Source organism: Mustela nigripes, chromosome 13 (assembly GCF_022355385.1).
Source record: "Mustela nigripes isolate SB6536 chromosome 13, MUSNIG.SB6536, whole genome shotgun sequence".
In the NCBI taxonomy this organism is placed as follows: Eukaryota; Metazoa; Chordata; class Mammalia; order Carnivora; family Mustelidae; genus Mustela; species Mustela nigripes.
In genome coordinates, this window is record NC_081569.1 from 17,175,033 (window position 1) to 17,190,550 (window position 15,518).

The following is a 15,518-nucleotide window of genomic DNA, read 5'->3' on the forward strand; positions in this document are numbered from 1 at the left end:
AGTCACTCCTCTCATGAAATATTTGTACAAAGAAATAATTCAGTTCTGAATATTTTATGTGAGAGAATTTAGTTGAACTTTGCATGAGGTAATCATTTTAGTACCCAAAAAGGAAATACAGTGCTTTCTGTCATTTTCTAGTGAGGTAACTTATGTATATTAACTTTGACTTAATAAATCTTACTAGAATTTCATAGCAGAATTTCAGTTTGAGTCCCAGAACTAATTGTCAGTTCTGCCTACTGAATATCCTCCTAGAAGGTGATGTACATATATATAATACTGAAATTCTGCATTCTCCTGAGCTACCATTAAACCGCTTAACTTTCTTAGGAGGGACATAAAGGGGCCTTCCTTTGTGAATCCACACATATGCAAATTCTGTCATATGTCACTTCCCATATTAAAAAAAAAAGGTGAAATATGTTAAAAAGAATAAAAAATCTTATGTCTTAAATATTTTATGAAAGTTACCTTGCATTCAAGAATGAACAGAGAAAAATGCAGATGTCACATTGTCAAAGATTATTTCTACTTAGTAATCAGGAACATCAACCAGTCTCTTAGTGTATCCAGGTGAAATGTGTGACTCAACCAGAATTACAAATTAGTACCTGTTGTGAAACTTCAGGGTCACATGAGAATGATAAAAGCTACTCATGCTTAATCCATGAATGAAAAAGTCTATAATATTTCTTTGTGATATAAAAAATACTTTCTCTGACGTCTTTCAAGTACAAACATTTCTAAATGAAACACAGTAACTCATTAATTTTTAGATTTTATGTACTGGCCTTAATAATGTAGATTCAATATTGTTTATAAAAATAGTACAGTGGTTGACTCTGCTTGAAAAATTCTTTAACCCTATATAATTACTGTCTTACATTTTCCAATGATAGTTAATACAAAAAATTTCAATATAGTGTAGGAATCTGATCTTTTAGAGTTTATTGTTTGTAATCAGGCTCAGCGGTGTTTTATCATTCTAGCTTTCATCAAGTTTATATATTCAGATACTCAGGAAATTAGATTCTTTTTTGGAGATTGCCTAGGAAATGTATCAGTAAAGATAATACTATGAGTTTTCAAATTCTTATATATGAAACTTCCACAAGATCTATTGTAAAATCAAGATACATGGCTATAATACTGTATTCAGAAGCCCCTTTTATATATTCAAAGAGCAAATGAGAAATAGAATTCTGTTAAGCCATTGTTCTTTGTTTTCTATTATTCTGTTTTTTCCTCTAATATAAGAGCATTTTGTGGTAGAATGTGGTCATTTCCTTCCATTATATACTTTTAGAGGTTAAGGATGTGCTACTAATATCATTGACTGCTTCCTAATGACCAGTGAAGGGTATAGGTTTTCTGACTGCTTGCATCTAATTTTTAATTTATATCACACCTGTTGCGTAGTAGATTTTAAGGATTTACTGCTGGTTTTATTTCCATAGCTTTCGTCTGTTGTATATGTTTGCTTTTGGCTGTTTTGAGTAAAATTATATATAGTTATAGCTGTATTTTGAATAGAAACTGTTGACTTGAGCCATGTGTAGATTTTTTTCTTTTTAGGCCATTATCAGTAGCAATGGACTAGACCTTACTAATTATTTGATTCACTTTATTTCTCTCTTTATGAGGTAATTTCATATGTTATGATTTGAATCATTGAGGGGCTAGGCACATATCCCCGAAGTGTCTTATCATGTTGGGCATATATAATGGGAAAGTAGTTTTAGTGTAGTAAGGAAAAAAAAAAAAAACACTGGAGGGACTCCAGTGTTTCTTTATCTGGTGACAGTAGACACCAGTTGATACTTGATTGTTAGTCCCTTCAGCCTAGTCAAGGCTGTTATGTATAGACTTCTACATGTTATACTCCCTAGAAAGAGTTGACACTGCATTTGTTGTGGTTGAAAAACCTTTGAATATAATTTCATTTTCAATATTTAAAATTTGAAAAATTTTCTACCAATATTTGAAAAACCTGAAACATTTAAAAAATCCGGTGCATATATAGTTTTAAGACTAGACCTAAGAAGAATGAACTATAAGGGTTTCATGAATGCCCTGAAATTTGCACACAATTTGATAATTATGAGTATGTCTATGTTGCTGTGAAGAAGGTGCAGTGTTTTCAGCAGTTTCTCGAACACATCCATGACTCATGGTTGATTCTGTTGAGTTGTCTGCCAGTACCTTTTTGGTGGCAGTCATGTGGACTGGGACCCATTTTCTGGAATGTCCCTTCCCCCATTCTGTTAGATTGAAGGTACTACCATTTTCCTACCTTGTGACATGGCTTTATCTCTACAGTTGGTTGGTGCTGGTGTAGGTACCTGACACAAACAGAACAGTTGTTACCCTGGGAGTTCTGGAAGAGGCTGGTGAGGGAGAAGTAAAGAGAGTAAGAGACATCAGGGGATGTGAGAAAAAGAAGATCAGTGTCTTTTTCTCTCTGGGCTATTGCACAATGCTGTATATAATCTTGCAAGGTACTGGGGAGTAGCCACGAAGACTGGGAAACAGAAAAAGAAAGACGAAGCAGATGTACAGAGAGAAGGTGGAGGCAGAGACTTTCTAAGTTTTCTTTATTAACCCAATCACTGGTTGTGTCCTTAAGACCCATAGACTTTGTGCTTAAGATAGCTCTAAACATTCTTTGTATCCTTTTTCTTTGATGATGTCTCCCCCCCCAACCCCTTTTTCCCCATCTCACCAAGCACAGATAGTTCTTTGGGAGGAACAGAGAACACTGGTGTTAAGTGGTGACAGGATAGAGGAACGTGGAGACAGCTTAGAGTATGTGACTAAGCAAGTGTAGGGGAGGTACAATTTTTCCTCTGCACTCTTAGGGTCTCCAGGTGGGCCCAAAGATTAACTCACATAAGACAGAGCAACAGGAGAAAAGTATACAGCTTTTATTTAGTAATTTTTTCCTGTGCAAAGAAACCTTCATCTGAAAAATGAAGACCCAAAGAAGCAGATAAAGCAAACACTTACACACTAGGTTGGACAGAGTAATAGTTGTGAAAATGTGATAAGACATTGGGGTTTGGGTTAGGACAGCTAATTAGAAGCAGTGACTAGGAACATAAGGGTGAGTTTAACAAGGTTGGTTTATTAAGATCTCCCTTAGCCTCTGCTCTCTGTCTCTGGTGATGAGAATGCCTTCCTTCCTCCGGTGCAGGGAGGACCCCTTTTCCATGGGAGTTTGATTTTGTGTTTTTAGAAAGAAAAGGGAAGGTCAAAATGCCTTCTTGCATCTGCCAGTTTTCAGCTCCTTTAACTCAAAATAATGAATAGGCCAGACTGGCATACTTTGGGGTAGCATGCTCTGAACTCCTCCACCAGCCACCACAGTGGGCACTGAGAGCTTAATCTTGTGTAAAATCCAAGGAATCATCCTGCTCAGGTGTTGAGAGGCCTAAGCATTTAAACATCAACTCCCAAAAAGTATTCGTTCAGGGTTGCTTAGATGAGGGGGGTGCTTGTTGTCCCTATACACACGCGGCGGAGCAGCAGCCTTCTGTAGGAAAAGCCTCTGCCCCGGGGATATGGATACGGGCAGCGAAGCACTGACCAGAGAACACCCAAGCAGTAGCTCTGAGTCATCTATGCATGGGGCTCCGATGAACTCTGGCAGACACACACTATGGACCGAAGAAAGGTTCTTGATACACCTGCTTTAAATGGCTTCCTGATTTAGTTCCTAACCTGGCCTGAAAGGTAAGGCTAACTTAAGAATATGGATTTAACTTGGTTCCAAGATGAATAAATAATCATCGCTCAAAAAATCTTCCCATGGGGCGCCTGGCTGGCTCAGTGGGTTAAAGCCTCTGCCTTTGGCTCAGGTCATGATCCCAGGGTCCTGGGATCGAGCCCCAAATCAGGCTCTCTGCTCAGCAGGGAGCCTGCTTCCTCTTCTCTCTCTCTGCCTGCCTCTCTGCCCACTTGTAATCTCTGTCTTTCAAATAAAATAAATAAAATCTTAAAAAAAAAAATCTTCCCAGATAAAATTATTGAAGTCATGGTTTATGGTATAAGAACTTTGGAATCTTTTTTTTTTTTTTAAAGATTTTATTTATTTATTTGTCAGAGAGAGAGAGAGTGAGAGCAAGCACAGGCAGACAGAGTGGAAGGCAGAGGCAGAGGGAGAAGCAGGCTCCCCGCAGAGCAAGGAGCCCGATGTGGGACTTGATCCCAGGACGCTGGGATCATGACCTGAGCCGAAGGCAGCTGCTTAACCAACTGAGCCACCCAGGCGTCCCAGAACTTTGGAATCTTGAAGCACTGTTTTTCTGAGCAGGCTCCCTTTTTAAAAAAATTATTATTTTAATAACTTTGTATTTTATTTGGCAATGAATTTTGTAGGTTTATATCCAAATACCATAAGGAAAAGGTTAAATGAATATTTTAGCTTATTTTTTTTACTGTGATATTTAAAATTTTTATTTTTGATCTTTATTTTTCACACATAAAAATCATATTTTTAAGGTATACAGCATGTTTTTTTTTTGATATATGTATACAGTGTGAAATGATTACCACAATCCAACTAAGTAACGTGCCCATCACCTTCTGCAGTTACTGTGTATGTGTGTGTGTGGTGAGAATACTTGAGATCTACTCTCAGCAAATTTTAAATATACAAGACACTATTGTTTATTAATAATACATTGTACAGGGGCTCCTGGGTGACTCAGTGGATTAAAGCCTCTGCCTTTGGCTCAGGTCATGATCCCAGGGTCCTGGGATTGAGCCCCACATCGGGCTCTCTGCTCAGCAGGGAGCCTGCTTCCTTCTCTCTCTGCCTGCCTTTCTGCCTACTTGTGATCTCTGTCTGTCAAATAAATAAATAAATAAATATTAAAATAATAATAATAATAATAATACATTGTACAATACATTAATATAAATGTATTAATACATCATTATTGCCTTTGCTTTTAAAAAACTTTTTATTATGCAAAATTTGAAATACAAAAGTAACGGAATAGAATGATGAACCCCCATATACGGAACTTGACAGTTATCCTTGAAGACCCTCTTATATTTTTAATCTTTGTTCTTCATATTTTTGTCTTCTCTTACAGTTTTTTTTAACTGAGGTAAAATTTACATACAGTGAAACGCACAAATGTACAATTCTGAGTTTTGGCAGACATATATACTCATATAAGCAGCATCTTTGTCAAGATATAGAACATTTCCATTATCCCAGAAAGTACTCTCATGTCTCTTCTAGTCTGTTTGCCTTCGGTGAACACTCTTCTGATTTCTGTGACCACAGCTTAATGGGATCTGCTGGTAAGCCCAATATAAGTGGAGCCTTCTAGTCAAGATGTGTCCATGCTCTTGCATGTATCGGTAGTCCATTCTTCAGTAATTTGTAGGGTAGTATTCAAGTGTTTGAATATATGGTTCATGTATTTATTTCCCTTTTGATGGACATATGGGTTTCTTCTAACTTTGGACTATGATGAATACAGCCAATACCAAAGATTCTTGTATAGGGCTTTTTGTGGATACACACACACACACACACACACAACCTTAACTGATTATAATTTACCTAGGATGTTGTACCGCTTAATATAAATTGTAAGACTCTTCCCAGTAGTATACTTCCATTTACCCTCCTTGAGTTCTTATATCATGCTATTTCTATATGTTATGAGCCCTACAGTATATGTCTATTTTGCAACAGTCAGTTGTTTTTAAAGGAAGTCAAGATAACAAAAAAGATTTTTTTGTTTTGTTTTGTTTTTAATTCACTATTACCCATGCTCTTTATTCTTTCCTGGGGATGTATTTTCTATCTGGTATCATTCTTTTCAGCCCGACGTACTTCCTTTAGTACTTCTTGTAGTGCAGGTCCTCTAGCAATGAACTATCTCAGTTTTCTTTGTGCAAAGCTGTCTTTATTTTTGAAGAATATTTTCTCTGGATATAGAATTTTCAATTGACAGGATATCTCTCTGGCACTTCATGAAGGTGACCTGCTGTTATCTTCTGACCCCATTGTTTCTGATGAGAAATCAGTTGCAATTTGTATCATTGTTACCTTGTAAATACCTTTTTCTATGGCTATGTTAAAATTTTTCTCTTCATCTTTTGTTAGCAGTTTGTTTAGGATGTGCCACGATGTAGGACTTTAAAAATATCCTGGTTGGGGTTTTCTTGATTCCCAAATTGGGAAGTTTTCTGTCATTATTTCTTCAGATATTTTTCTGCCCTGTTTCCTCTCTTTTTGGGAGCTCTAGACACACACATTAAATCGTTTGATATTGTTTCACAGGTCACTGAGGCTTTGTTCTTCTAAAAAAATTTTTTTTCTCTTGATCTGAAGGTTGCATGATATATCTGCTGCTCCGTCTTCTGCTCAGTGACTTCTTTTGCTCTCTCCAGCACGCCATTTATTAAGCACCTTTTCACCTCACAGTTTTCTCCCCTTTGGTACCCTGTCCTACATTTTCCAGCTGTTTCAGCTCTCTGGGTCGAATCTCTGGCTCTTCTGCTTTGTGAGACTGCTGAGCTCTGCTTGGGTTCCACTTCCCTGTGCCATGGCCCAGAGTGCCCCCCTTGGTAGAAAGCCATGTCCCAACACGGGGCTCACCTCTTCAAGAATCAAAGTCCTGTGTTTCCTGTCTGTTGCTTGAACACAGTTGCCTCATCTATTTTTGAGTAGTTTTATTGTATTTTGGTGGGGAGCAAGTCTGGTGTCAGTGACCCTGTCATGTCTGGAAGTGGGAGTCTATTACATGCTCTTCGGTTTCTCATCTGATCGCTAACCTGTATGCTTTCATATATATGAATTATGTACCCCTTAAACATTTGTATATTGTCTTCTACTTGGAACAGTATTTGTTACAGAGCAAATTTAAACTCATTTTATTCCGAAGGCTTTTTCTAACTTGGTAAGTAAAATTATGTGATTTATTAGGAAGACAAATACCATACACTTGCAAATAAAGGAATATTAAGCAAAGATTTCCACCAGTGCAGAGCTTGCTTGCCAAACATTTTGTGATTCACCCTCTGGTAAAGATCACAAGGGCCAATGGATATTAGAAGCATCCGCTCACTCTTGATAGTCAACAGAAGCCTGATGCTTTTGTGCTTTGCTGTAAACTCCCACGAGAGAAGGCTGTGGTAACAAACAAACAACAAAATGTAACCAGGAGTCAGAAAAGATGTTGCTTACATCTGGCATATAAATCAGCCTATTTAAAAAAATTTTTTTATCCTTGAGAAGTTGTTTTGCATCCCACAAAGGGAAAGATTTTTAGTCCAAATTAAAAACATTAAAGCAGTCTATGTTGTGTTTTAACAATAAAACAATTTTAAAAAACCATGAAAGCACACAAAAGCACACATGTCTGCAGAAATAAAATACCCAAACACAGAAATACAAGCTACATATAAATAGTATGAATTGTTCCAGAAACTCAGTCTTCAAGGACAGTCAAGTTTATTATTTTTTTTTTCTTAAAATGTGTTTTTCTTCCAGTTGAGCCTCTCATTGCTTTATTGAAATGAAATTTAGTATCTCTTCTTAGACCTGTCCTGTAGTCATCTAAGTTGTTCTGAAATCTCTGTGCTCATTGGTCTTATGTGGAAGCAGGGAGGAACAGATCAGCTTTCTTCCTGTAGTGCACACAGCGGGAATGGAGCCTGGTCATGCTAGGGTTTCCACTGTTGCTCACTATCCTTAGTTGTCGAGACTCTACTGGCAGAATCTGACAGATGACAGCACAGGTTGCAGTGCTTCTTCAGAAGTGCTGACCCCAGTCCTGTAGGTACAGACTGCTCCTTAGTGATCCACATTGGCGCTCTTTAGGTTAGTTTCTAAGGATGCTGGGTGGCTCCAGGAACAGGGGGGCAGGCCTGGTTTCATCACCATCGCTGTGCTTGCTACTCAGAGGTCAACTCAAAGGGAATCCTCAGAACACAAAGGATCTTAGTGTATCCCCTTCCCCAAATTATGGCTCTTCACCTCCTATTACCCTCCTTGGTGGCTACCATGGTTATTTGGGCTAATATACTCTCCTTAGGGAGACTCAGCTTTTCACTGATTCCACATCAGTACTGGTAAATTAACTAGCTAGCACATTTTTTCACTAATAAAGAATCTAAATAATTAATCTCTGGTAGAGCCCCCCCTCTGGTGTCACCAGGCTATATGTATGTATATGGTCAGCAATACATACAAATAGACTTTCTCTGTTTTTCGGGGTTATTTACATTACCTGGGGGCACTGACTTCCTGGTTTCATCTGCCTAACAAAAAATATTTGTTGGTTCAGAGATGCCTGGGTGGCTTAGTCAGTTAAGCCACTGCCTTCGGCTCAGGTCATGATCCCAGGGTCCTGGGATTGAAACCTGCATCAGGCTCCTTGCTCACCAGGGAGCCTGCTTCACCCTCTGCCTCTGCCTGTGCCTGCCATTTTGCCTGCTTGTGCTCTCTCTCTGGTAAATCAATCAATCAGTCAATCTTTAAAAACAATATTTGTTGGTTCAGAGTACCATGCTATGTACTAGAGGAAGTGGGGACGGTGAAGGTATACAAAATCTAGACCTAGACTTCAAAGGAGCTTATGATGTTTTATTGTCTAATGCTTTAATATTTGTACTTTCAAGGAAGAAAGTAGAGAGGATAGAGAAAGAACTGTTGAGTGTGTTAGTGTTCAGTCATCAGGGTACAGTGCAGAGTGGTTAAGATAGCCATTTGACAACTAATGGGCAGAGGGGATAAAATCTAACAATTTGGGTGCCTGGGTGGCTCAGTGGGTTAAGCCGCTGCCTTCGGCTCAGGTCATGATCTCAGAGTCCTGGGATCGAGTCCCGCATGGGGCTCTCTGCTCAGCAGGGAGCCTGCTTCCTCCTCTCTCTCTGCCTGCCTCTCTGCCTACTTGTGATCTCTCTCTGTCAAATAAATAAATAAAATCTTAAAAAAAAAAAAATCTAACAATTTACCATCCTCAGATGCTAGATGACCACCAGGTAATTGAATAAATTGTCTACCAGAGTCCTAAACTCACATTCACAATCTGTTCATTGTCTCTTTCAAGCATAAAGTTACTTTATTAGTTTCTTTGTTATACATAATACTCTATTAGTAAGGTAACTTTATACATAGCTAAATATATATTAGTTATTTACAGTAATCTATAGATCTTTTTATTCAGGTTTTTACATAACATCTCAGTAACTAAAACACATGGATTTCTGAGAAAAAATATTTTATATTTGGTACTATTACGTATTGTACAATCTGGTTACAAATGGAGCTAAAACTTTAAAATTTTATTTACAGACTTCCAAGTTTTAAAAATTGGGCCAAAACCTCGGAATAAAAATGGCCATTAAGAGTCCTCTAAAAGAAAAAAAGTTTTGTTTTCTGGAACATGCATCCTTTTCAGTGTCAAGTAAATACAGAAAATACTCCTTTTTAGGAAAGATGTGAAGGGAAATGGCAGAACACGTGCCAAATGTCTGAAAAACAAAAGTTCATTGTGATGATACTTTTTAAAAAAAGGCAAAAGGAGTAAAGTTAGTCCTTCAGACTTGGAAAGCCTCTCCCATCAATCATACTACTGGCTAAGGCATGTTGAATTCCTTTCCATGGCCCATTCCTTTGTGAAAAGATTTAAAAGCAGCTAACATCATAATAGCAGCGACCCAATTTGAAATCCCAAGGGGATACTTCCAAATTTACTTTACATGCAGTACTGTTATTCTTCCCTTTCTGTGTACAATTAATTTTCCCCACCATGGTCTATTATGAGCATAATAATGGTGGGAGCCATGAAGACAGTGCAGAGGTCAGCTCAAGAAGATTTAAGGAGAAGTCCTGTGGAGGAAGGTTGAGGGACTGAGCTGATGTGTCAGTGGTCTTCAGGATCCAATGATTTGGATTCAAGTATTTCCCATTGTTTTATCTCTGCAATGTATTCAGTTCCTAGTCTGTCATACACACTCCTTTTAAGATTATCTTTCTAAATTATAGATTTGAAAAATGACTTCAGCAGTTAAAATGATTCGCTGAAATAATTTGCCAAAAGTGTTGTGGTGGTAGTGAGAGAAGCCCATAATGGGTTCATAACCATACATTTATCATGAATACCAGGAATTAGGGATAGTAAAAACAATGCTGATGAATATAAGGGATCTTAATCTTTTGAAGTGAATGTTCTTGAGAACCTATAAAATGTATTTTCTTTTAGGCACAACTCAATGGGAATTCAGAGATTGAATTGTTATTTTTGGACGTAAGTCAACTTGCAGTACTTCCAAGGTGGTGTAGAGTAATTTCTATCATAGCTTTGGTATCTTGGCAAAACTTGGGTCTCCTAGTTCATTTTTACTAAAGAGCTTTTGAGCATGAAGTAGTTGTTTATATTTTAATAGTGATTTGATTTGTATTTGTGAACCTGTCTTTGGAAGAGGCAAATTTTAAATAGATATATTTTTAAAAGATTATATTTTCATGGTTATTTTATAGCTTTTTTTTTTTTAATACCTTGATTTCAGTATGTTGTTTTGTGACATGATGAGAAAATTATAGTTTTAGGTCGAACTATGCAATTGTGAAGAAAAACTAACTGGCAGAATATAGGTTATATGCTGAAATAAGTGTTTCCTAAAAAAATATTGTCTTCAGTATATAAAACCTTTATTTTGTTTCATATTTTATTTGAACATACTTGGTGATTACCTCATCTTTAAATTGTTTTAACCTGCTAAAGATTTTAAGTCATATTTTCTTTTGTGCAAGTAATTTTAAAGGTAATGATTGTTTTAGTGAATGAAAAGCTTTATGATTTGCCAAGGGTTGATGTAATGAGAAGTAATTAAACAAAATTCAGTTTGATAAGGTTTGTTACCAACCCCCTCACACACAATTGACATCACAGTTCTTTGTTTAATCCTATCATTCCTTTTTAAAAACTCAAAATTTTATACAGATACGTTGTTTTTAAACAACTTACATTAGTTTTCATTGTGTATATGTAAATGAGGAAACGAAGTAAAAAAAATGTGGCTTCAAAGTGTCAAAGGGTTTAAAAAATGAATGTCCTTATATGCTTATAACAAGTGTCATTAGCTCGTGTGTCTTCTCTGTTTCTTGATGCTGACATTTGGGAAAGTCTGGCAGGTCTTGTTTTGTTTGTTTGCTTGTTTTTAAAGATTTTATTTATTTGTTTGACAGACAGAGATCACAAGTAGGCAAAGAAGAAGGCAGTGAGAGAGGAGGAAGCAGGCTTTCTGCTGAGCAGAGAGCCCGATGCGGGGCTCCATCCCAGGACCCTGGGATCATGACCTGAGCTGAAGGCAGAGGCTTTAACCCACTAAACCACCCAGGTGCCCCTGGCAGGTCTTGTTTGGATAACTTTTTTCTTTTTAGTTTCAAAGGTTTGGTACTTATTACTTTAGTGTGTACTTACAGTATCAGTGTCTTAGTATTTATTTTGGGGGGTGTAATAGCAGGTTTTGTAAAAGTCATATTATTTACTTATGCTTTCAGCTTAACACGAATTTGTTTTCCTTAAACAAGTTTTTACTGTACTTCTGAAGTCATTTTTTAAAATGTTGAAATAATCGAGTTTGTTGGAAATAATAGCTGAAAGATAAATGTGGATGTTTAGAATAATCTCAGAATTTTTCTTTCCTGTATCCATTTTTCCTCCTAAATGTGTACTTTCGTGAATGAAAGTTTTTTTTTAATCAGATAAGATTAAAAATTGAATTATTAAGTCTTCAGTTGAGTAACCAAAGGAATATTTTTATAAGTTTCTCTTTGCATGACTTGAAAAGGACGCTTTCTTTAAAGCAGAGCAAATATCTTGGAAAACATTTTTAAAAAGTATGCACAATTATGCATATTGTGCATTGTATATTTGTTGTTGTATATTTCCCAAACCCAAATTATGAATATTTCCCAAACCCAAATTATGATTTCTGTGGTGCAGTTCTTCTATTGCCTTCTCTCACTAGGTAACTGAATCTTACCTATTTGAGTATGTGAGACCATTCTCCTTTACTAATTTTTCTGCATAATCAGTGGAAGTCACAAATCCTGTTTTATATACATGGAATATGGTCTTACAGTCTGTACATAAAAGGAGCTGCTCTTCTTCAGAGATAAATTCCCATGCTTTGTTCACCTAAAGAGAAATGATCCAGTGGCATAATTGACTATATATTTTACACATATCAAATCCCTAAACTATTGAGCAATTTAAGAGCCAAATATTTATATTACATTTAGTAAGTGATGTATTAAATATAGACTATAGAATACTGTTAATTTTAAATGAAAGAGAAAAATGAAACTTTTATTCTGTTTCTCTTTTGAGATTCTTACCATAGTAGGTCAATTTGGCTTTGTAACTCAACAATTAGTACAATTTTACCTATTCTGTACTTCTTAAGAATTTTTTTCCAAAGTGCCAATCATTGTATCTATTTTAGTTGAATGCTCTTGTTTGCCTATCATATCTTATGAAATTGCATTCAGACTTTATGACTAAAGCTGTTTGAATTTCCTACACTAAGAATTCCATGGAGCTTTAAGAACTATGAACTGTCAATAAAGCAAAACCCTATAAACTTAATGTCACTGAATTCCCATGTCTCCATTTTCTTACTCAGCATGGTACATAAGTTTTAACTTGATGGGTTCTGATATACCTTCTACCAGTAAAATCCAACATCCTTGATTTTATGCCAACGCTAACAGGTTTCATTTTATGAAGGGCATGGAATGAGTGTCAAAAATCTGTTTCTGATTCTAAAAGACATGATCTATTACAAGTTATGAGCATTTATATATCATGTCTGTTTATCTCCTATTGATAGTTTAAATTTCTAACTACTTCTAAATCAGAACTCTGTAAAGTTATGATAGAGAAACAGTAAAGCAAGCAATAGCACTTTGATTTCCTTATCACCAGGGCTCTCTGTGTAATCGATTTACAAAGTATGACCTGTACACAACTTGTTTTCTTCACATCACTTTTTAAAGTCCTCTAAATAATATCTTGTTAATCTTTATAACCTTTATAATCTTTATAACCTTAACCTTTAATTTTTATAATCTGCATATAATCTTGTTCCTGGTATTGGTCACTAATTTATATAAACTACTTCCCATTGATTTTTTTAGAAAATCTTTATAGAGCTATAATTTACATAGCATAAAATTTTACCATTTTACATGTTCCATTTGATGAATTTTATTTAAATGTACACAGTTAAGGAGGCTTCATCACAATTGAATTCTAGAATATGTCCATCGTCCCCAAAAGTTCCCCAGTTCTTGTTGGTCAAGACAGCCCTTGTTCTTACCCCCAGCCAATTTCTCATCTTCCTATTTCTATAGTTTCAACTTTTCCAGAAATTACATATAAATGGAGTCATGTAATATGTAGCCTTTTGTGTCTGGCTTATTTTACTTAGCATAATGTTCTTGTATGCAGTTTCATGTTTTAATAGTTTGGGGTTTTTTATTGCTAAATAACATTTTATTGTATGGATATACCATATTTTGTTTATTAACTAGGTGATTGTCCATTTAAGTTGTTTTTAATTTGGGCTGTTAGGAATAATATTGCTATGAACATTTGTTCACAAGCTTTTTGTGTGCAAATGTTTTCCTTACTCTTGGGTAAATGCCTAGGAGTAGAATTGCTGGATTGTGTGGTTAACTGTATTTTTCACTTTGAAAGAAAAATGCTAAACTGTTTTCTAGAGTGGCTATACCATTTACATTCCTGCTAGCAATGTATGAATGTTCTAGTTCCTCCATATTCTTGCCAACATTTGTATTTTCAGTCTTTTTATTGTGGCTCTTCTAGTGGCTGGATAGTAGCAACTCAGTATGATTTTATTTGGCATTTCCCTAGTAACTGAAGACTAAGCATCTTTTTATGTCCTCACAAATTCCATATGTTGAAATCCTAACCCCCAAGGTGATGGTATTGGGAATTGGGCCCTTTGGGAGGTGATTAGGTCTTCAGGGCAGAGCCCTCAACAATGAAATTAGTGCCCTTATCAAGGAAGCCCAGGAAAGCTCCCTCACCCTTTCTGCCATGTCATGTCACAGTGAGAAAATAGCCATTAATGAGAAAGCTGGCTGTCACTAGACGCTGGATCTGCCAGCACCTTGATCTTGGATTCCCCAGCCTCCAGAACAGTGAGAAATAAATTTTTGTTTTTAAGCCATCCAATTTGTGGTACTTTTGTTACAGCAGACTGAACAGACTAATATTTTTTCTTGTCCTTATGTGCCATTTCTTTGGTGAAATATATCTATTTAAAAATCTTTTGCTCAATTTTGTTGTGTTCTTTTTTTTAAAGATTTATCCATGTATTTTATTTTGTTGTTGTTGTTTTTTTTTTTTCTGTGTTCCAAGATTGTTTATGTACCACACCCAGCGCTCCATGCAATATATGCCCTCCTTATCTATTTATTTTAGAGCGCGTGAGCAGAGGGCGGGGCAGAGAAAGGGAGACGGGCAGAGCCTGTCTGTCTGAGTGGGGAGCCTGATAGGGGACTCGATCCCAGGACCGTGAGATCAAGAGTTGGACACTCAACGACACCACCCAGGTGCCCCTAAGTCATTTGTGTTCTTATTATTATTATTAGTTGTAAGAGTTCTTTATATGTTCTGATGTTAAAGGGTAGTTTTCACAAAAAAAAGTCAGATCATGATTTCCATACAGATATAAACATTTTTAAATATGTTAAACCTTATATTTAACCTGTTAATAAGGCAACTGTTAAGATATTATAATCAATTCAAAGGAGAATGCAGAGAACAGAAACTTATAGATTAAGAATATTGAAATGCATGTTCAAATGGAAGCAAAGCTGGTTTTCTCCACAGGGACAGAGGGTTGTCTTTCCATGGGACATAATTTATTTTTGTGTTCATAAACAAGGATTATTTTACATTGCTATCAATGATCTACAACTTACAGAGTTGTGAAATAGTTCTCACAGAATGAGAATCAGATAACCTGGAAGGAGATGTTAGCGACCAGGGCTTAGCAAAGTCTGACATATGGGCCAAATCTGACCCTTCACCTGATTTTGTAAATAAAGTTTTATTGAAGGACAGCCATGCCCATTCATATACATATTTTCTGTGACTGCTTTTATGCTACCATGGCAGAGTTGAGTAGTTGAGACAGTGACTCTATGGTTCACAAAGCCTAATATGTGTACTAAGTGGCCCCTATGAGCAAGTTTGCCAACCCCACTCAGATATATTATGTACAAATATTTTCTCCTAGTCTGTGGCTTGTCTCTTCATATTCTTTTATTTTGTATATGGGTTATTCAGTTGTTCCAGCACAATTTGTTAAAAAGACTATCCTTTCTTTGTTGAATTTTCTTGGTACCTTTGTTGAGAGTCAGTTGTCTGTAAACATGTAAACATATCTGTAAACATATGGGTTTATTTCTAATGTTCTGTTCTCTTAGCCTTTATGTCTCTCCTTAT

General features: G+C 36.3%; 1 protein-coding gene across 3 annotated transcripts in view; it reads left to right on the top strand.

Annotated features, from left to right (window-relative positions):
* LRRC28 (leucine rich repeat containing 28) overlaps positions 1-15,518 on the top strand; it is a 158,595-nt gene that overhangs the window by 36,095 nt on the left and 106,982 nt on the right. The window lies entirely within an intron of this gene.